General features: G+C 41.9%; 1 protein-coding gene across 1 annotated transcript in view; it reads left to right on the top strand.

The window, feature by feature from the left end:
• Positions 1-23,180, top strand: part of LOC101442557 (saoe class I histocompatibility antigen, A alpha chain-like) — a 1,048,500-nt gene that overhangs the window by 629,564 nt on the left and 395,756 nt on the right. The gene's annotated exons all lie outside the window — the stretch shown is intronic.

Genomic DNA, 23,180 nt, shown 5'->3' on the forward strand with positions numbered 1-23,180 from the left:
AAGGAAAGTAAAGTAAGTGTGTGGGGTGGGTGGAGGGTGACCAGAGAACAGCCGAAGTGTCGCCAATCGGGGACGAGAGGTGCGTTTTACTCTTTTCTCTAGTTTGGGGTATGCTTGAGGTTGTACGTGTCTAGAAAAGAGGACCGTTTCCAGCTTAATTTCAACACTATTATCAGACCTAATAGTCTTAATAATTCCTTAATATCGTTGATGTAGAGACAGTGGCCACGGCAGGTGCTGAAGTCAGGGAGAGGGAATGAGAGGTGTAATATGAGGGCATTTTCAGGACTTGGCATTGTCCCGAGTGACATTGCAATGACAGATATGGTTCATTATATGTCCTGCCATTACCCACAGAATTGAATGAGAAAGAGTGTAAACTACAAAGTAAACTATAATCCGTGCTGTGCAGCAGTGCTTCAGTATGTGTTCAGCAATTGCAGTGAATGTACCTCACTAGTGAAAGCAGTTGTTCAAGTGGGGGAAATGGGGGCTGTGGGGCGTGGGGCCTATGAGAATCCCTTACATTTTGTTATGTAACATTTTATGTAATCCAAGTATTTTTTAAAAATAAATAAAATATATTTTAAAATTCCTTAACTTTTTAATCAATTATATTGATACATCTTAATAAAGCATGAATCCATCCAAAGTATATAATCAGTGGCATTTGGTATAATCACATAGTTGTGCATTTATCACTTCAGTCATTATTAGACCATTTTTATTGTTCCAATAATAATAATAAGAATTAACAACAACAACAAAAACAAACAAAAACTCATCATCACCTCTCAATCTCTCTCTGCTCCCATGCTGTACAGAGCTCCTGCTCTGTTTCTCTCTAGTTTATTTGTGGTTATATTTTGTGTAGATGGAATCAAGCACTATGTACTACTTTGTGTCTAGTTTCTTTCCCTTAGTGATGTGGGCTATGGGTGGAAGGCTCTTTGTCTCTTCAGAGATAACCTAAGCTGAAGGCTATGGGTGTGGAACGTAAGAGGCTGCAGTCCTGCCCTTAGGAACAATGGCAACAGGCTCCAGTCCCAGGAAACAGTTTAACAATGCAAGGGCTATAAACTTTAAGTATTTAGGGGAAATGCAAAAAGTAAATATGCTAAAAGCTTATCTAGAATATCTGGAGTCCATGCTAAAAGCTTACCTAAGATGTGGAAGATATATATGCTAATTGAAGCCTATTGAGAACTGAAACAAAGGGACCATTTGGGCTTTCCTTTCTGTATAAAAGACGTTTGAAAATCTTGTTCAGGGCTCGGGATTCAAACAGAAAGCTCCCGAGTCCGGCTGGCCGGCCGGCCGTCAATAAACCATTTTTCCTTCTCAAAATCATTCCTGAGTCCTGGCCTCTCTATACTCAAATAATTGAACTTCTCTCAAATTCTACAACATTAGTACATTGCCTTTTTTTTTTTAATCTTTGTTGGAACATTATTAATATATTCTTATATGCTATTGCCCATAGTTTGCTTTGGTTGTATTTTTGCCTGATATTAACATCTTGTAATATTAACATAGGCTAATTCCTTAAAATTAATTAATACAGTCCATATTCCATTTTCCCCAATTTTTCCAAAAATGCTTTTCCTTGCTGCTTTTGTCAAATCCCGATCAAGGTGCACATGTGGCTTTGGCGCAACTTTTAGGCTGTGTCTTTCCTTTATTTGAATTGTTACCCAGCACCATGGGTAGAATGGCCCCAAAATTTAAAAGAAAAGAAAATTAGTAAATCTCCCCTCAACAAACCTGGGGCAAGCAGAACGGGGGTCTCCAGGGCACTGATGGGGAAACTGAGGCTCCCTGAGGCCGTCATCGGTCGTGCCGCACCCCGCAGGGGCGGGTCCGGCTTCCACGAGGCCCCTGGACTCCGGCCACTGCCTGGCGCTGCTGCAAGGCCAGTTGCGGGAGATCCCCGTACCCCGGGAGCTGGCCGCGTGCGTGCGGGGTCCGCGGGGCGCAGAGGCAGCTGCTGCTGAAGGTCAGTGGACAGCCGGCCACCTGGGTCCCCAGGGCGAGCGGGCGGAGCGGACACGCAGCCTCCAGCTCTCGCTGTCCTCCTCGGAGGCTCACCTTTGACCCGGGCGATTTCCCCTCCCTCTTAGCCACGCCGTCCAAGGGGTCACCTGGTACCTCGGGACTGGGTGGGGGCTTCAGCCGGCTCAGGGCCTCCTGGCTCCCATTGGCCGAGGGGCTCCGCTGTCACCCCCTCCTGGCTGAGAGCTCCCCGCAAGTGTCCAGCTGCCTCCATACCTCAGTTTCCTCTGTGGAAAGGGAGGGCAACTACAGATCCTTCCCAGAGAGTTACTGTAAAATAAACATTTCATATTTACAAAACATGTAACCTTGTATATGCTGCATAGACTACATCATATACAGCACACATGCAATGTATTAAAATAGGTATTACTGCGATATTATATTCTACTACACGATGGTATACACTATATTGTGCTATGCACAATGTACATTATATCTTTTCATTTATTTAATTTTATTTTTCTTTTTTAATTAAAGTTAATAGATCACAAGGAATGTTACATTAAAAGACAAAAAAAAACAAAAAACCAAGAGGTTCTCATATAACCCACTCCCCACCCCCACCACATCATTTTTGTAAATTGTATTTTTTGAAGATATATACATCATAAAAAAATGTTACACTAAAAATATAAGAGATTCCTGCATACCCCCCACCCCCCTACCCCACTCCCCCCACACCAACAACCACCCTCATCATCGCGGCACCCTCATCACACTCGGTGAACACATTTTGGAGCACTGCTGCACTACACAGATAATAGTTTACCCTGTAGTTCGCACTCTCCCCCAGTACATTCAGTGGGTTTTGGCAGGATATATAAAGTCCAGCAACGGGCCCTGCAATATCATTAAGGACAACTCAAAATTCCAAAAATGCCTCCACATCACAACTCTTTTACCCTCTCCCTGCCCTCAGCAACTACTGTGGCCTCTTTTTCCACCTCGATGCTTAACTTTCTTCTTTACTCATCACAATAGTTTTATAATAAAATATCAGTAAGTCCACTCTGGTCCATATTTTATTCCTCATTCTGTGGGCCCTGGGATGGTGATGTCCACTCCACCTCTAGATCAAGAGGGGGCTTAGATTTCACATGGATGATAGATGCAATTCCTCTGCTTACAGTTGTAGGCACTCTTGATTCCCTGGTGTGGTGGTTGACCATCTTCACCTCCCTGTTAGCTGACCTGGGTAAGACCAATGAATGAGAGAGTAGGAGTTGCCACTCTGCTGAGGCTCAGGGCCCAGCTGGCATGTGGGCAGTCCAGAGATTCAAGTCTCCTGAGTATGGACCATCCTTAGCACCAAGCACAGGTTCAGTAAAAGTGAAAGAAGAGGCATGTGTAGAAAAGTCACATCTGAGTCCAGTTCTGTCACACTCAGGAGCACAAATTCCAAAGTAGGGCCCTCTGACATGGCACAGAGCTCCAAATCCATCTCCCATGAGTATATACCCTGCAGATCTCCATAGCCTTCAGGAGCACCAGCACCTAGGGTTGTATCTACTTTGGCTTTTTCTGAGTTCCTGTTGAGGTGTGCATAAGTGCGACCCCTCTGATGACCTCCCAACTCTTTTTGGAAGATTCTTAGCCATATCAACTCATTTGTCTTTGCCATTTCTCCCTTTTATTCAAGGTCAAAGAGCAGGTTTTCACACTTGATCCAATATGTAGGCTGAGATATTCTGCTGGTCTGAGTTGACCCTTTTATTCAATGTCTCTTTCTAGTTGCTTCTCCAGTTAGTGACTGGTAGTATTTCCTCCGTGCCAGGGAGGCTCATCCCCAGGAGCCATGTCCCATGCTGGGGGGAAGGTAATGCATTTACATACTGAGTTTGGCTTAGAGAGTGGCCACATTTGAGCAACATGGAGGCTCTCAGGAGGTAACTCTTAGGTGCCCTGCAGTTCTAGGCCTAGTTCATATTTCGGGCACACAGACTCCTAAGCATAGTCATCAGTATCAGGGGCTCATTACTGGACCATCCTTCCTTGTTGATCTTTGCCGTTGTACTTGGGGGATTATTGTTGTTCCATTGGGGAATGTGACAGAGCTCCCCTAGAGGGAACTCAGCACTTCCTCAGTTGACATTTGTAACTGTAACTACTATAAAAATAGACAACATATATCCTAACATATTTATGTTTCCTATATACATGCCCTGGAGAACTCCCCCCACCCATGGGCCCCCCATCAATAACACCCCACACCAGAGTTCCTCCCCTGCCATAGTTGAACCTCTCTGTGGTCCAAAACTTCTTCAACAATGAATCCTAATATATTGCCAAATTCAATTAATAGGAAATTGAAATACAATGATGGGTTTAAAGTTTAGAAATAGAATACATAGTAATTTAGAAATACTAAAATAAAGTAAAAACAAATTGGTGTATTAATAAAATGAAAAATATTATACAGCTTTGTTTCTAACGTTTTGCCTTTCATCACTGTAATAGGTGTTGCCCTGTATGTACAGTGGCAAGGCACGTACATTTCTTCTTCAGTGACTACATCCTTTTTTTTTCTAATTTTTAATTTTGTTATCAAAAAAGTTTCAGATCACATTAATTCACATACACAATATAGGGGGCTTCCAGATATCAAACATCAAACCCTTTTCCCCTTTCCCCAGCAATGATATCTTTACGTGTTCATGTTATATTTGCTGCAGATGATGTACAAATTTCGAAACATAGCATTAAACATGATTCCATTTTGGTTTACATTATTGTTTATATTTTAGAATGTACAAATTTCTAAATTTTTAGTTTCCTTATATTTTACATTATAGTTTATATTTTAGTTTATAGACTTTTACGCACTTTTGATGTATGTTGACATGTCCATCATTGCATGATCTTGTGAAGCACTTCCATTGCCCCCCAGTTCCCTGCTTCCCTATCCATGCTATACCTCTCTGCCCCTCCCCTCAGGACACACCGTGACACTCAATCTTCACTACTTGAGGAACCAGATTTACAGATACTGCAACAATGCTGAGGGCTTGACATACTAGCCTGCCCTAAATAATTGGGAGCCAGCCATCAATCCTCTCGAGAGACACAATTCCCTCTCTTTAGGAACATCAGGTCTCCCCAAGATGTGGGTAAACTTTCACACTCATTGTATGGGTCTCCAACCAAATGAGCACTCACACTATGACAAATGAGCACTCACACACTCGCTAGAAGCTTACGCCTGTACCAGATGCCCGCCCTTAATCACCTTAAATATGTGATCCTTCCTTATTATATTTTCTAAAGAGTTTCCTCAACAGTATAGTTTCAACCATATACCTGACATTCTCCCATATTTAACAGTTCCCCCCAGCCCTGCCCCCAATTCCTGGGGCCTTATGACCCATCCTCCCAACCCTAGTCCTCCTTAAGCCCACAAAGCCCCATCCAAAGTCATCTCTATGCCCCCATCTTATCCCTTCCCTATACAAATACTTACCTCTAGCTTATCATAGACTTCACCCATGTAGGCATCATCTCGCAACCCTCCTCTCTCCCCAAATTGGTTTAAGCCTATCTTCCAGTCTTTAGCTCTCTGAGACAGCTCATTTTGCTTTTTTCATATCAGAGAAGTCAAGTAGTATTTGTCCTTCAATGCCTGGCTTGCTTCCCTCAACATAAGGTCCTCAAGATTCATCCATGTTATCACATGTGTTTGTACTGTATTTCTTCTTAGAGCTGTGTAATATTCCATTGTATGTATATACCACATTTCATTTATCCATTCATCCATTGATGGGTATTTGGGTTGATTCCAACTTTTGGCAATAGTGAATAGTGCTGTTATGAACATTGGTGTGCTTATATCAGCTTGTGTCCTTGTTTTCAGATCTTCTGGGTATATACCCAGCAGTGGAATTGCTGGGGCATATGGCAAATCTATAGCTAGTTTTTTGAGAAACTGCTAAACAGTCCTCCAGAATACCTGGATCCTTCTGCATTCCCACCAGCAGTGGATGAGTATTCCCATTTCCTCATCCTCTCCAGCACTTGTAGTCTTCTATTCTTTTGATAGCTGCCAGTCTTATGGGAATAAGATGGTATCTCATTGTTGTTTTGATTTGCTTTTCCCTAATAGCTAGTGATTTTGAGCATTTTTTCATGTGCTTTTTAGCCATTTGTATTTCTTCTTTGGAGAAGTGTCTCTTCAAATCTTTTTCCCATTTTTTAAATGGGTTTTTTGTCTTTTGATTTTCAAGATAAAGGAGTTCTTTATATATGCAGGATATAAGTCTCCTGTCAGATATATGGTTACCAAATATTTTCTCCCATTGTGTAGGCTCTCTTTTCAGTTTCATGACAAATTCCCTTGAGGTGCAGAAGGCTTTAATTTTGAGGAAGTCCCATTTATCTATTTGTTCTTTTGCTGTTCATGATTTGGGTGTGAAGGTCATGAAGCCATTTCCTATTACAAGTTCCTGTAGATGCTTCCCTACATTGTTTTCCAAGGTCTTTATGGTCTTGGCTCTTACATTTAGGTCTTTGATCCATCTTGAGTTGATTTTTGTATAAGGTGTGAGATAGTAATCCTCTTTCCTTCTTTTGGATAAGGATATCCAATTCTCTAGACACAATTTTTTGAAGAGGCCATTCTCTCCCAGTTGAGTGGGCTTGGAGGCCTTGTCAAATATCAGATGGCTGTATATATGAGGATCTATATCAGATCTCTCAATTCAGTTCCATTAGTCAGTGTGTCTATCCTTGTGCACATACCATACTGTTTTCACTACTGTAGCTTTGTAGTATATTTTGAAGTCAGGTAGTGTGATTCCTCCAGTTTCATTTTTTTTTTTCAATATGTCTTTGGCTATTTGGGGCCTCTTTCCTTTCCAAATAAACGTCATAGATTTTCTTGTTCATTAAAGAATGCTGTGTTGATTTTTATTGGTATTTCATTGAATCTGTAGATCAGTTTTGATAGGATAATATTTAGTCTTCCTATCCATGAACAGGGAATATTCTCCAATTTATTTAGGTCTTCTTTGATTTCCTTGAACAGTGTTGTGTAGTTTTCTGTGTATAAGTCTTTTACATCTTTGGTTAAATTTATTCCTAGGTATTTGATTTTTTAATTTACTCTTGTAAATTGTATTTGTTTCTTGATTTCCTCCTCAGATTGCTCATCATCAGTGTACAAAAATGTTAACTGATTTTTGTGCATTGATCTTATACCCTGCAACTTTACTAAACTCATTTATAAATTCTCAAAACTTTGTTGTAGACTTCTCAGGTCTTTCTATGTATAGGATGATGTCATCTACAAATACTGAAATTTTGACTTCTTCCTTTCCTATTTGGATTCCTTTTATATGGGTCTTGCCTCAGTGCTCAAGGAAATACTTCTAACACAATGTTAAATAGAAGGGGTGATAGTGGGCATCCTTGTCTTGTTCCTGATCTTTGAGGAAAGATTTTAGGATTTCACCATTGTAAATGATGTTAGCTGTGGGTTTTCATATATACCCTTTATTATGTTCAGAAAGTTTCCTTCTATTCCTAACTTTTGCAGTGTTTTTATTCAAGAAAGGGTGTTGTATTTTGTCAAATGCTTTTTCTGCATCTATCAATATGATCATGTGATTTTTTTCCTTCAATCATTTTTGTGGTGCATTACATTAATTGATTCTTATGTTGAACTATCCTTGCATACCAGGAATGAACCCCACTTGGTCATGGTGTATAATTTGTTTAATGTGTTGTTGAATATGATTAGCAAGTATTTTGTTGAGGATTTTCACATCAAGGATCATTAGGGAGATTGGTCTGTAATTTTCCTTTCTTGTGGTGTCTTTGTTTCGCTTTGGTACTAGGGTAATGTTGGCATCATAAAATTAATTAGGCAATGTTCCTTCTGTTTCACTTTTTGAAGGAGTTTCAGCAAAATTGGTGTTATTTCTTTCCAGAATGTTTGGGAGAATTCACCTGTGAAGCCATCTGGTCCAGGGTGTGGGAAACAAAGGCACAGTGGTCTTGCAGGAAGAGAGGTGCTGTTTCCATGGCTATGCTTTTAACATAAGAATGCAGCAATTAAGCCTTTCAGGTCAACAGGACAAAACTGTCTTGGGCAGGGAGAAATATGAGCAAACACACTTTGCAGTTTGAAAGGAATACTTAATCTTTATATTCTGAGATAAGTTCTTTAATTTATTAGAATTGTCAATGCGTAGTTACACTGCTTGTGCTCACGATAACTTGAGTATATATAATGCCACTTGGAGAGAATAAAGTTGTCTGAGGAGTCTCGCTCACAGACCCCCTGATCCCAGCTCTCTCTTTCTCTTTTTGTTTCATTCTCTCTTTCTCTTTGTTTCATTCCCAATACCCTTCTGGCCCAAATCTCCTATGTCTGGCACCAAACGTGGGGCCTGAAGAAGAGTCTTCCAAAACAGTATCAGAAACTGTGGAAAGGACATCTATGAGGACCATGAATGATGTCCAAAGAAGTTTGACGCGAGTCTTTTTCATAAGTAACATTTCCACAGTTCATCAGGGTAATGGGTAATCAAATGGGACATGTGGAAGAATATTCGCAAGTGTTAAAAACCTTGTTGAAGACTACTGGGGTGCCTGTAAAAAGTTATGAATTACTAGAATTTTTTGCTTTAATACAAATGGATTGTTGGTTTCAGGCTCAGGGGCGTAATGTTTTAAATTTGAAACAGTAGAGACGTGTAATGAAACCGTTACAAAGAGCATATCAAAAAAGGGAATTCATTGCATTATCAGTATGGACTTTATGCCACCAGATAGTGGCAGCTTTAGATCCTTTACACTCTGAAGAAGGAAAGAAAGATGAAATTATATTCTCTAAGCCCGTAAGTAAATTTGAAATAAAAGGAAGTAAATTGGAGCAAGAATGGGAGCTTGAGGTGAATGGGGAACCATCAGGTTTTTTTCCTCATCCTAATACTAACCCTTTCATCAACCAAAGCTCAATGAAGTCTCCTAATGAATATCTTCTATGTATCCAGTACAACCCTCTGCACCTACTGAATTGCCTTTTGTTACTAAGCCTAAATTAGAAATGTTTTCAGATGTTGTGGATTCTTTGCCTTATGTTAATAAGATTGTTGTTCCTAATCCAAATCCATAAACACTGTTGATGTAATGTTTATTGCAGGGATCTAGACAGGGGGACCCCAAAGCTATGCAATTATTATCTGCTTTCCCAGTAATATTACATGTGATACCACCAGATATAAATAATCCACAAGGGGGTATCGAGTTTCATCATGAGCCAATACTTTTTAAACTATTGAAAGATTTAAAACAGGCAAAAATACTAAATAAAGTCCTTGTTAGTGAAATCGGGCTTGTAAGAAAACTCTTTGTTAAAGTGTTAATGAAGATAAGGAAACTATTCCGGCTGCACCTCTGCAAACCCCCTGCTGTCTACATGACAATGTAGCTGTGGGCTAGTGGGGGTTAATAGAATTAAGTCACTGGAAAAGGAGAAAAACATTGCAACATTAGTGTTCTGTTTTGTTTCCATGCTAATTCTGATTGGAAACAGAATAATAGTACAAAATTTTTATCAAGGTGTTAAAAGGAATTTTCATTTTTAAATCAATAGTTTACTCCTGAACATCAAGTCTCAGTGTAGTCCTAAAAAGTAGCAATTAAAAAATGTGTGTTAACACTGTCTAAATTGCTAAATAAGAGCTTAAATACATTTATGCTTCTCGAGTTATCTTAACTGATTGCTGATAACTAATAAAAATGTTTCCAAGAACAAGCTTGCATATTATAGGCAACATGGGTTCCAGAAGAAATCTCTTTTTTTTTGTCTTTATTTATTTTTATAATATTACATTCAAAAAATATGAGGTCCCCATATACAATCGCCTCCATCATCATGAGACATTCGTTGCATTTGGTGAATACATCTCTGAGCACTGCTGTACATCATGGTCAATGGTCCACATCATAGCCCACACTCTCCTACGATCCACTAGTGGGCCATGGGAGGACATACAATGTTCAGTAACTGTCCCTGCAGCATCCACCGAGGACAACTCCAAGTCCCAAAAAAACCTCCACATCTCATCCCTTCCGCCCATTCCCCACACCCAGCAGCCACCATGGTCACTTTCTCCACACCAATGCCACATTTTCTTCTATTACTAATCACAATAGTTCATGAATAGAATATCAGTAAGTCCACTCTAATCCATACTCTATTCCTCCATCCTGTGGACCTTGGAGTGGTTGTGTCCACTCCACATCTATATCAAGAGGGGGCTTAGATTCCACATGGATGCTGAATGCAATCCTCCTGCTTTCAGATGTAGGCACTCTTGGCTCTATGGTGTGGTGGTTGACCTTCTTCAACTCCATGTTAGCTGAGTGGGGTAAGTCCAATAAACCAGAGTGTAGGAGCTGAAGTCTTTTGAGGCTCAGGGCCTAGCTATCACATGGTCAGTCCAGAGATTCAGGTCCCCTGGGTATATATTAAACCCCAGCATCAACTACAGTTTTGGTAAAAGTAACAGGAGAGGCTTGTGAACAAAGATCACATCTGAGTCCAGCTCCATCACACAGAAACACGAACTCCAAAGAAGGGCCAACTGACATGGCACTGAACTTTGTCTGCCATGACCATAGAACCTGTGGGTCTCTGTAGCCCTCAGAAGAACCAATACCTGGGGTTGTATCTACTTTATCTGCCTCTAGGACTCTGCTGAGGTGTGCATAAGGGCAACCCCTCTGATAACCTCCTGGCTCTTTTTGGAGACTCGTAGCCATAGAAATTCATTTGTCATTTCCATTTCTGCCTTGATTCAGGTCAAAAAGCATTTTTAATTCCTGGTATTATATGTAGATTGAGATATTCTGCTGGTCGGAGTTGACCCTTTTGTTCAAGGTCATTTTCTGGTTACATCACCAGCTGGTACTTGGTAGTAATCCCCCAGCTCCAGGGAGGCTCATCCCTGGGAGTCATGTCCAATGCTGGGGGGAAGGCAATGCATTTACATGCTGAGTTTGGCTTTGAGACTGGCCACCACATTTGAGCAACACAGAGGCTCTCAGGAGGTAACGCTTAGGCACCCTACAGCTCTAGGCCTTGTTCTTATTTCAGGTGCACAGGCTCATAATCATAGTCATTAGTATCAAGGGCTCATTGTTGCACCTTCATTCTTTTTTGGTCTTTGCCATTGCACTAGGAGGATCCTTGCTGTTCCTTTAGGGACTGTGATAGAGCTCCCCTGGCTAGGAACTCAGCACTCCCTTGGTTGTTGTTTTTAATTGTATCCACTATGAAAATAACCAAACATTTTTATGTACCCTGTATATATGCCCTGTAGAACTCCCTGCAAACCATGTGTCCCCTGTCAATAACATCCCACACCAGTATTCTTCCACTGCCATTATTGAACCTCTCTCTAATCCAAAACTTCCTGAAAAGTGAAGCCCAATATATTGCCAGGTTCTATTAATAGTAAAATGGAATATAGTGATGACTTTAAAGGTTAGATATAGAATACATATTAATTTGGAAAAATCACAATAAAAATAAATTGTGCTATCAAGAAATTAAAAAATGCACAAGCTTTGTTTTTGATGTTTTGCCTTCCATCACTGCAATAAGTCTTGCCCTGTATGCAAATTTAGATCACAGTAATTCATATATACAATATACAGTACTCCCACATATCCAACATAAAACTTTTTCCCTTCCACAGCAATAATCTTTTTACATATTCATACTATGTTTACTGAAACTGATGTATAGATATTGAGACAATAGCTTTCAAACAAGGTAACATTTGTATTTACTTTGTGGTTTATATTTTAGACTATACAATTTTCAAAATTTTTAGTTATCTTATGTTTTACATAATGATTTACATTTTAGCCTATCAGCCCCTATATATTTTTGGTGTAATTTTACATGTCTTATATCCATCATTGCGTACTCTCGTGGAACACTTCTATTGCCCACACAGTTACATTGGTTCAATATATTCAATACCTCTTTCCCCCACCCCTCAGGGCCCCCAAAGGGCCATGTTCAGAGATACTTGCAACTGTGTTGAGGGCTTGACATGCTCAAATGTCCTAATGCACTGGGAGCAACCATTTCTCTTGAGAGATACAATTCCCTCTATTTGAGGGCATCAGTCCTCCCCAGGATGTGGGTATACCTTCAACTCTCACTTTATGGGTCTCTATCAAATGATATAACCCACTATGGCAAAATGCGCATTCACATATTCCCTAGGAGCATGTCCTACATCAGATTATCCCCTTTAAGCATCTTAAACAGGTAACTTCCCTTATTATATTTTTGAAAAAGTTTTCTCAGCATTACCTCTCAACCAAATATCTGACAATCTCCTAAGCTCATATGTTGCCCAACCCTCCCCCCAATTTCTTGGGAAATATTACGCATCCTCCCATCCCTAGCTGCCCTCAAGCCTGCAAAGCCTCACCCAAAGGTAACCCTATGCCCCCATTTTATCCCTTCCTTGTACAAATACTTACCTCCAGCTTATCATAGATTTTACCCATGTAGGTGTCAGCTTACATCCTTCCTCTACCCCCCAATTTCCTGTAAACCTATCATCCAGTCTCTAGCTCTCTGAGGCAGCTTGGTTTACTTATTTCATATCATTGAGGTCATGTAATATTTGTCCTTTAATGCATGGGTTGCTTCACTCAACATAAGGTACTCAAGATTCATCCATGTTATCACATGTGTTTCTAGTGTATTTGTTCTTAAAGCCGAGAAGTATTACATTGTATGTATATACCACATTTTATTTATCCATTCATCTGTTGATGGGCATTTGGGTTGATTCCAACTTTTGGCAATAGTGAACAACACTGCTATGAACATTGGTGTGCATATATCAGATTGTGTCCTTGTTTTCAGTTCAATTGGGTATATACCAAGCAGTGGAATTGCTGGATCATATGGAAAATCTATGGTGAGCTTTTTGAGAAACTGCCAAACTGTCCTCCAGAATGGCTGGATCCTTCTGCATTCCCACCAGCAGTGGATGAGTGTTCCCATTCCTCCACATCCTCTCCAGCATTTGTAGTCTACTGTTTTTTTCATAACTGCCAATCTTCTGGGAGTAAGATGGTATCTCATTGTAGTTTTGATTTGCATTTCCCTGATAGTTAGAGATTTGGAGCATTGTCTCATGTGCTTTTTAGCCATTTGTATTTCTTCTTTAGAGAAGTGTCTGTTTAAATACTTTTCCCATTTTTTAAATGGGTTGTTTATCTTTTTATTTTCAAGATATAGGAATTCTTTATATATGCAGTTTAAAAGTCTCCTATCCGATATAAGGTTACCAAATATTTTCTCCCATTCTGTAGGCTCTCTTTTCACTCTCATGACAAAATCCTTTGAGGTGCAGAAGAAGGCTTTAATTTTGAGGAAGTCCCATTTATCTCTTTGTTCTTTCACTGCTTCAGCTTTTGGTGTGAAGTTCATGAAGCCATTTCCCATTACAAGGTCTTGTATATGCTTCCCTACACTGCTTTCCAAAGTCTTTATGGTCTTGGCTCTTGTATTTAGGTCTTTGATCCATCTTGAGTTGATGTTTGTATAAGATATGAGGTGGTAATCCTCTTTCATTCTTTTACATATGGAAATCCAGTTCTCCAGGTACTATTTGTTGAATAGGCCATTCCGTCCCAGTTGAGAGGGTTTGGTGGCTTTATCAAATATTAGATGGCTATATATATGAGGATCTATATCAGAAATTTCAATTCGGTTCCAGTGGTCTGTGTGTCTCTCCTTATGCCAATACCATGCTGTTTTCGCTACTGTAGCTTTGTAGTATGTTTGAAGTCAGGGAGTGTGATTCCTCCAATTTTGTTTATCTTTTTCAGTATGTCTTTGGCTATTTGGGGCCTCTTTCCTTTCCAAATAAATTTCATACCTAGTTTTCTAGTTCCTTAAAGAATGCTGTGTTGATTTTTATTGGGGTTGCATAGAATGTATAGATCAGTTTTGGTAGGATACACATCTTAATAATATTTAGTCTTCCTATCCAGGAACAGAGAATATTCTTCCATTTATTTAGGTCTTCTTTGATTTCCTTTAACAGTCTTGTGTAGTTCTCTGTGTATAAGTGTTTTACATCTTTAGTTAAATTTATTCCTAGGTATTTGATTTTTTTTTGACTATTGTAAATGGTATTTGTTTCTTGATTTCCTCCTGAGCTTGCTCATTATTGGTGTACAGAAATGCTACTGATTTTGGCACATTGATCTTATAACCTGCAAGTGTACTGAACTCATTTATGAGTTCTAGAAGCTTTGTTGTAGACCTCTCAGGGTTTTCTATGTATGGGATCATGTCATGTGCAAATACTGAAATTTTGGCTTCTTCCTTTCCAATTTGAATGCCTTTTATATCTGGTTCTGGCATCAGTGCTCAAGCAAGTACTTCTAAGACAATGTTAAATAGAAAAGGTGATAGTGGGCATCCTTGTCTTGTTCCTGACCTTAGAGGGAAGGATTTTAGGATTTCACCATTGTAAACAATGTTGGCTGTGGGTTTTTCATATACACTCTATCATGTTCAAAAAATTTCCTTGTTTCCTGATCTTTTGCAGTGTTTTTATCAAGAAAGTGAGCTGTATTTTGTCAAATGCTTTTTCTGCATCTATAGATATAATCATGTGATTTTTTTCCTTCAATCTGTTTATATGGTGTATTACATTGATTGATTTTCTTATGTTGAACCATCCTTGCATACCCGGAATTAATCCCACTTGGTCATGGTGTATAATTTATTTAATGTGTTGTTGAATATGGTTAGCAAGTATTTTGTTGAGGATTTTTGCTTTTAGGTTCACAAGGGAAATTGGTCTGTAATTTTCCTTTCTTGTGGTGTCTTTGTTTGGCTTTGATACTAGGGTAATGTTGGCATCATAGAATGAGTTAGGTTATGTTCTTTCTGTTTCAATTTTTTGGAATAGTTTCAGCAGGATTGGTGTTAGCTCTTTCCAGATGTTTTTTAGAATTCACCTCTGAAGCCATCTTGCCTGGGCTCTTCTTAGTTGGGAGGTCTTTAATGACTGATTCTATCTCTTTCCTTGTGATTGGTTTGTTGAGATCATTAATTTCTTCTTTTGTCAATATAGACTGCTTATGTGTTTCTAGGAATTTGTCCATTTCCTCTGAATTGTCATTTGCGATGGTTTGCTCGGTTGGTAGAGGTGGGGTCTGGCTGCGGATGAGGGGTCGGTCCAGCTCTGGACGAGGGGTCGGTCCCGCTTGGGACGAGGGGTCGGTCCCACTTGGGACGAGGGGTCGGTCCGGCAGCAGACGAGGGATCGGTCTCACAGGGGTTGCGCGGTTCGGCTGACGGGGTCGCCCGGCGAAGCCAGCGATGAAGGGGTCACCCGGAGAAGCAGGCGACAAACTGGGGACAAGGGAGGCCAGGCCCTTGTCGGGGGCTCTCAGGACTGGAGGGCGCACGGCAGAAGAACTACCGCGGAGACGAGGTAAACACACAGGTCCACATTATTGAGGGAGAGGCAACAGTTTTATAGGGGCTGGGGAAGGCTGATTGGTCGAAGCCACGCCCTGTTCTGATTGGTTGCCGGCGAAAGGTCAGTGGGCGGTACTAGATGGGGGAGGGGTGGTGGTTAGGGATTGGCTGTCACTGTTGCTGGGGAAAGGGGCAGGGTTTAGGGATTGGTGGCTGCTGTTGCTGGGGTGGAGGGCAGACTTGAGTTTCCCGCCCACGCCTGGCTGTTGCTGCTGTCGGGGGGAGGGAAAAGGGCAGACTGGAATTTTCCGCCCTGCGCCTGCGCAGGGAGAAAGAAGAAGAAGGGTGCTGCCCCACAGGCATCGTGTGGCGCCATCCGGGAGGAGGGGCGGCCGCGGAAGCATGGCTGCCAAGAAGGGGAGACCCGAGGGCACTCTGCGCCCATGCTGAGCTCCCTTCAGGGGTGGCGGTGAGTCCGACCAGCCACCCTATTATGGGGGCAGCGGCTTGGCCTGCCACGGCTGCTCCCCCACCAGGCCAGCAAACCACACTTAAGCCCGAGGGGTGACTGCATTTCCCCCTTCTTTTCAAATAAGGGCCAGGATGGCAGCAGCAACAAGTAGCCGAGGCCCAAGAGGCAGTAAGCAATGAGGGAAGTGGGGCTGAAGAGGGAGGTGAGTATGATGGGGATATAAATGTACAATTTGGGGGGCGGTATTATGCCGTTGCAAGCAAGGGTGGCCAATGTCCAATTCTCGTTTATCTCCGTGGCTATAAGGTCCATCTGTTGTTAAAAGTCCAGAGTGACAGCGCGCTACAGGTAGTTGATCTCTCCTTGGTGGTGAAGAGCGGCAGAGGCAGACTGTGTGATGGTCTGGAGGATCGCAGCTGTGAGGACAAGTCGTGTCAGGGCACCAGCAGCAGTGGTGGCGGCAGCGTCGGGAGTGGTGGAGACGTAGGCGAGGACAACAGGAAGGCCAAAGTCTCCATGGGCGCGAGAGAGGCCGATGTTAACGGGGCGGGCCAACATGGGGCGGCCCAATCTGCAACGCAATGGGGGTTCAAGCAAAAAAGGAGGGGGGCGGGGGATGAGAAAGGACGCTTTGGATGGCTGAGGAGTGAGGTCAAGACAGGAGGAAGCTCCGCAAGCCGCGGGCCGGGGAAAGCGGGTTGCGGGCCATTTAGCAGGGCTGGTGAGAGGGGTTAGCTTGGCCAGAGGTGGTGAGGGAGAGCATAAGGAGAAGGAGAGATACTATGTTAATTGGCTCGGCAGCATGGCGAGGGTTGCGGCATCTGCACTGACGGTAGAGTGTGAGCAGCGAACGGACTTCAGGGTGGGATGGTTGCCTCTCGGGGTGGAGGGTGAGCTGGCTCAGTTGGTGCTGGATCACTCGCATCTGGCGCCATTCCCTGCGGGACATCTGCTGCTGAGTTGGCGGGTTTGACGTAACTCCCGGGGACCCAGATTGGCTGAGCGGCATCCTTGAGAGCACGGCGATGGGAGCCGAGGTGCGTGGTGAGACGAGGGGTCAGAGCCGGTGGGGCTCCGACGGTGGTCGCGGGCCAAAGGAAGGCCCCGACAAGGGGAAGGTGGAGCGACGAGCAGTGAAGCAAGGCAAAGGGTAGCAAGCGCGGAATGGAGGAGGCAGAGGTGAAGGCAGGGGTGGAGGTGCACAGGCACGCGCTCCTGAGAGTTTTATTGGCGCCTCTTAATCATAGCGGGTCAGTATAAGCCCCTGACATGGAAGGAGAAAGCCATCCAGCAATTCTCCCAGACCGCTGTGGATCGTATGAGGTCACCAAGGTTCAGGAGCAGCAATGCAGAGTGAAAAGATAGGGGTGAGAAGAGAGGAGGGCATAGGGCTGTGGTAGGGTTACTTCAGATGTGCAAGCGCGAGCTCCCGAGAAATCCAAGGCTCCTCTTAATCGTAGCAGGTTGGTACAAGCCCCCGACATGGAAGGAGAAAGCCATCCAGCGATTCTCCCAGACTGCCGTGGATCATATGAGGTAGCCAAGGTTCAGAAGCAGCAATGTTGCACGAGAGAAGTCCCAAGGTGAGAAGGGAGGAGGGGGAGGCCACCAGGTAATGGAGTGAGGCTGTGGTGGGGTTGCACTGCCCCACGTTGGGCGCCAACTGCGACGGTTTGCTCGGTCGGTAGAGGTGGGGTCTGGCTGCGGACGAGGGGTCGGTCCAGCTCTGGACGAGGGGTCGGTCCCGCTTGGGACGAGGGGTCGGTCCCACTTGGGACGAGGGGTCGGTCCGGCAGCAGACGAGGGATCGGTCTCACAGGGGTTGCGCGGTTCGGCTGACGGGGTCGCCCGGCGAAGCCGGCGACGAAGGGGTTGCCCGGAGAAGCAGGTGACAAACTGGGGACAAGGGAGGCCAGGCCCTTGTCGGGGGCTCTCAGGACTGGAGGGCGCATGGCAGAAGAACTACCGCAGAGACGAGGTAAACACGCAGGTCCACTTTATTGAGGGAGAGGCAACAGTTTTATAGGGGCTGGGGAAGGCTGATTGGTCGAAGCCACGCCCTGTTCTGATTGGTTGCCGGCAAAAGGTCAGTGGGCGGTACTGGACGGGTGGAAGTTAGGGATTGGCTGTCACTGTTGCTGGGGAAAGGGGCAGGGTTTAGGGATTGGTGGCTGCTGTTGCTGGGGTGGAGGGCAGACTTGAGTTTCCCGCCCACGCCTGGCTGTTGCTGCTGTCGGGGGAGGGGAAAAGGGCAGACTGGAATTTTCTGCCCTGCGCCTGCGCAGGGAGAAAGAAGAAGAAGGGTGCCGCCCCACAGGCATCGTGTGGCACCATCCGGGAGGAGGGGTGGCCGCGGAAGCATGGCTGCCAAGAAGGGGAGACCCGAGGGCACTCTGCGCCCATGCCGAGCTCCCTTCAGGGGTGGTGGTGAGTCTGACCAGCCACCCTATTAAGGGGGCAGCGGCTTGGCCTGCCACAGCTGCTCCCCCGCCAGGCCAGCAAAGCACATTTCAGCCCGAGGGGCTGACTGCAGTCATTTTTGTTGGAATATAGTTTTTCAAAGTATCCTCTTATGATAGTCTTTATTTCTGTGGGGTCAGTGGTGATATATCCTTTCTCATTTCTTATTTTGTGTATTTGCATCTTCTCTCTTTATTTCCTTGTTAGTCTCACTAAAGGTTTCTCAATTTTATTGATCTTCTCAAAACATGAGCTCTTGGTCTTGTTTATCTTTTCAAGTGCCTTCTTATTTTCTATTTCATTTAGTTCTGCTCTTATCTTTGTTCTTTCTTTCTTTCTTCTTCCTGTGGGGTTACTTTGTTGTTTTTTTTCTAATTCCTCCAAATGTGCAAGTTAGTTCTTCAATTTTTGCTCTTTCTTCTTTTTTGATGTATGAATTTATGGCTATAAATTTCCCTCTCAGTACTGCTTTTGCTGCATCCCATAAATTTTGGTATGTTGTGTTATCATTATCATTTCTTTCAAGGTAGTCATTGATTTCTTTTGAGATTTCCTCTTTGACCCACTGTTTTTCTAAGAGTGTGCTGTTTAATTTCCATATCTTGCTGTGAAATCTGGGCCTCTGGCCCTTGCAGATTTCCAGCTTCACTCCACTGTGGTCAGAGATATTATTTTGTATGATTTTTATCTTTCTGAATTCATTAAGCCTTTCTTTGTGACCTAGCATATGGTCTATCTGGAGAATGATCCATGTGCACTTAAGAAAAATGTATATCCTGCTGTGTTTGGGTGTAATGATCTGTATATGTCTATTCGATCCAGCTCCTCTAATATACTGTTCAAATATTTCATTTCTTTAGTGACTCTTTCGAGATGATCTGTCCAGAGTTGATAGTGGTGTATTAAAATCCCCCACTGTAATTGTAGATGCATCTATTCTTTCACTTAGGTTTTCCAGCGTTTGCCTCACGTATTTAGAGGCACCCTTGTTAGGAGCATAAATATTTATGACTGTTCATTCTTCTTGACAGATTGTCCCTTTTACTAATATGTAGTATCCTTCTTTGTGTCTCACAATTGTTTCACATTTAAAGTCTATTTTGTCTGATATTAATATAGCTACTCCTGCCTTTTTTTGGTTATTGTTTGCTTGTATGATTGTTTTCCAGCCATTCACTTTCAACCTCCATGAGTCTCTGGGTCTAAGATGTGTCTCTTGTAGACACCATATAGATGGGTCATATTTCCTTATCCAATGTCCCAGTCTGAATCTTTTGATAGGTGAGTTTAATCCGTTGACATTCAGTGTTATTACTTTCAAGGAATTATTTATATTAGACATATTTTGATTGGACTTGTGTTTGTCATGTTTTGTTTGTTTGTTTTTCTTCTCTTTTTGTCTTTTTTGTTGCTCTTACACTCTCCTCCAACTCTACCTGTCCTGTTTTTTCCTTTCTTCCTGCAGAACTCCCTTTAGAATTTCTGGAAGGGGAGGTTTCTTGTTGGCATACTCTTTAAATTTCTGTTTATCTGTGAATATTTTGAACTCTCCATAATTTTTGAATGCTGGTTTAGCTGGATAGAGTATTCTTAGTTGGAAATTTTTTTCTTTTAGTACCTTGACTATATCCTACCACTGCCTTCTTGCCTCCATGGTTTCAGATGAGAAATCAGCACTTAATCTTATGGAGCTTCCCTTGTATGTGATGGTTTTCTTTTCTCTTGCTGCTTTTAGAATTTTCTCTTTGTCTTGAGTGTTGGATAATTTGACAAGTATATGTCTTGGGTGGGCCTGTTGGAGTTTATGATGTTTACGGTGTGCTGTGCTACTTGGATATGTATATCTGTCTCTTTCAGTGGATTTGGGAAGTTTTCAGCCATTATTTCCTGCAACACTCCTTCTGACCCATTTCCCTTCTCTTCTCCTTTTGGGATGCCTATAATACATATGTTTGTGCGTTTTGCATTGTCATTCAGGTCCCTAAGTCCTAGCTGGATTTTTTCTATCTTTTTATCGATCAATTCTACTATCTGTTGGATTTCTGATGTACTGTCTTCCACATCACTAATTCTCTGCTCTGCCTTTTCTAATCTGCTGCTGTTTGCTGAGAGTGTATTTTTTATTTCTTGAACTGTGGTGTTCATTCCCATCATATCTGTTGTCTTTTTACATATGTCTCCAATTTTCCCTCCAAGTGTTTTCTTCATATTGTTAACCTCTTCCTTTACTTCATTAAATTTGTCTGTGATATATGTTCTGAGATCTTTAATTACTTGTGTGAAGTTCTGCTCCCCTTCCTGGTTTTTAGTTTGTTCATTGGATTCAGCCATGTTTTCCTGATTACTGGTTTGGTTTGTAGATTTTTGTTGCTGTCTGGTCATTATTTTATGTTGATGGGTTTAATCAGTTCCTTAACTACTTTGTCTAGTCTTGGGGATTAATTAGCTGTTGTTTTTCTGTAAGTGTTATATCTTCTCAATTGTCACTTTGTTCTTCTTATTCTAATTTCTTATTGCTGGCTGAGTTCACTTTGAAGGAAAGTATTAGGTCCAGGGAAAGGCAATTGTGTAAGAAAGGAAAATGTGTAAAGTAGTCCTGGTAATAAATGTTAACAGAGCAACAATATGAGATCTGGGAGGATGGATATTAGATTCATGTAAGTTGTGTAGAGTTATAGCAGTAGGTAGAGTACCTATAATGAGGTAGTTGACTGAATATGTTTTTTCCTTTCTTCCTGCAGAACTCCCTTTAGAATTTCTTGAAGGGGAGGTCTCTTGATGGCATACTCTTTCAGTTTCTGTTTATCTGTGAATATTTTGAACTCTCCATCATTTTTGAATGCTAGTTTAACTGGATAGAGTATTCTTGGTTGGAAATTTTTTTCTTTTAGTACCTTGACTATATCATACCACTGCCTTCTTGCCTCCATGGTTTCAGATGAGAAATCAGCATTTAATCTTATGGAGCTTCCCTTGTATATGATTGTTTTCTTTTCTCTTGCTGCTTTTAGAATTTTCTCTTTGTCTTGAGCGTTGGATAATTTGACAAGTATATGTCTTGGGGTGGGCCTGTTGGGGTTTATGACAGTTGGGGTGCACTGTGCTTCCTGGATATGTACATCTGTCTCTTTCAGTAGATTTGGGAATTTTTCAGCCATTATTTCCTGCAACACTCCTTCTGACACCTTTCCCTTCTCTTCTCCTTCTGGGATGCCTATAATACATATGTGTGAGCATTTTGTATTGTCATTCAGGTCCCGTACTCCTAGCTGGATTTTTTCTATCTTTTTATCGATCAATTCTACTACCTGTTTGATTTCCGATGTACTGTCTTCCACATCACTAATTCTCTGCTCTGCCTTTTCTAGTCTGCTGATATTTGCTGCAAGTGTATTTTTGATTTCTTGAACTGTGGTGTTCATTCCCATCATATCTGTTATCTTTTTGCGTATGTCTGCATTTTCCCCTCCAAGTGTTGTCTTCATGTTGTTAACCTCTTCCTTTACTTCATTAAATTTGTTGGTGATAAATGTTCTGAGATCTTTAATTACTCATGCAAAGTTCTGCTCCCCTTCCTGGTTTTTAGTTCATTCATTGGATTCAGCCATGTTTTCCTGATTACTGGTTTGGTTTGTAGATTTTTGTTGCTGTCTGGTCATCATTTTATCTTGACGGGTTTAATCACTTCCTTAGCTTCTTTGTCTAGTCTTGGGGATTAAATAGCTGTTGTTTTTGCATAAGTGTTATATCTTCTCTTTGTCACTTTGTTCTTCTTATTCTAATTTCTTATTGCTGGTTGAGTTCACTTTAAATGAAAGTATTAGGGCCAGGGAAAGGCAATTGTGTAAGCAAGGAAAAAGTGTAAAGTAATATTGGTGATAAATGTTAACAGAGCAACAATATGAGATCTGGGAGGATGGATATTAGTTTCATGTAAGTTGTGTAGAGTTATAGCAGTAGGTAGAGTACCTATAATGAGGTAGTTGACTGAAAATGGGAGGAATATGGTATGAATTAAAAAGCTGGTGTTTTTGTGAGAGAGGGAAAGAGAAAAGAAAGGCAATAGTTTCAAGAGTGGGTAAAAGACAGAAAACAAAACAAAGGTATTAGAAATTAAGAGTTAGACACTTTGGGGCTCAAAGAAAGGGAGGTGGAATATAGGAGAGACAGTAGATGGTGGGGGATATCAAGATGTAGGGGAAAGGGGATACTGTAGGTAGCCAAAATCAATTCACACAGAAATGAGGCAGCGGAGGATGAGGAAACCCAGCAAATGTGAGGGGTTCCCTGCAGCACCTATTGTGTAATTAAGATAAAATAAAATAAGAAGAAAATGAGGGACAAGAGAGAGAGAGAAAAAAAAAGAGAAGAAAGGAAGAAAGAAAAAGGGGGTGGGTAAAGGGAGGGGAACAAGTAGGTAAAAGAAAAAAATATATAGAACAACCACAACAGCAACAATAAAAAAACACCCCTAAATAACTGAAAGAAAAAAAAGACTTTGGGGGATATGCTGGGAGAAAAGACTAGGAGATAATGCAATGTTAGCAATTAGGACATTAAAAAATACAAAATAAAATAAAAATAAAAACAAAACAAAACAAAAAAGAAAAAATGCAAACATTGAGGTCTAGGACATTCAAGGACCTCAGATGGACCTCAGGGCATGATGGATTCAGGGATGGAAAGTCTGAGATATTGAAGACTCAAGAGGTGTCTGTC

The sequence above is a fragment of the Dasypus novemcinctus genome, chromosome 22, assembly GCF_030445035.2.
Source record: "Dasypus novemcinctus isolate mDasNov1 chromosome 22, mDasNov1.1.hap2, whole genome shotgun sequence".
Classification (NCBI taxonomy): Eukaryota; Metazoa; Chordata; class Mammalia; order Cingulata; family Dasypodidae; genus Dasypus; species Dasypus novemcinctus.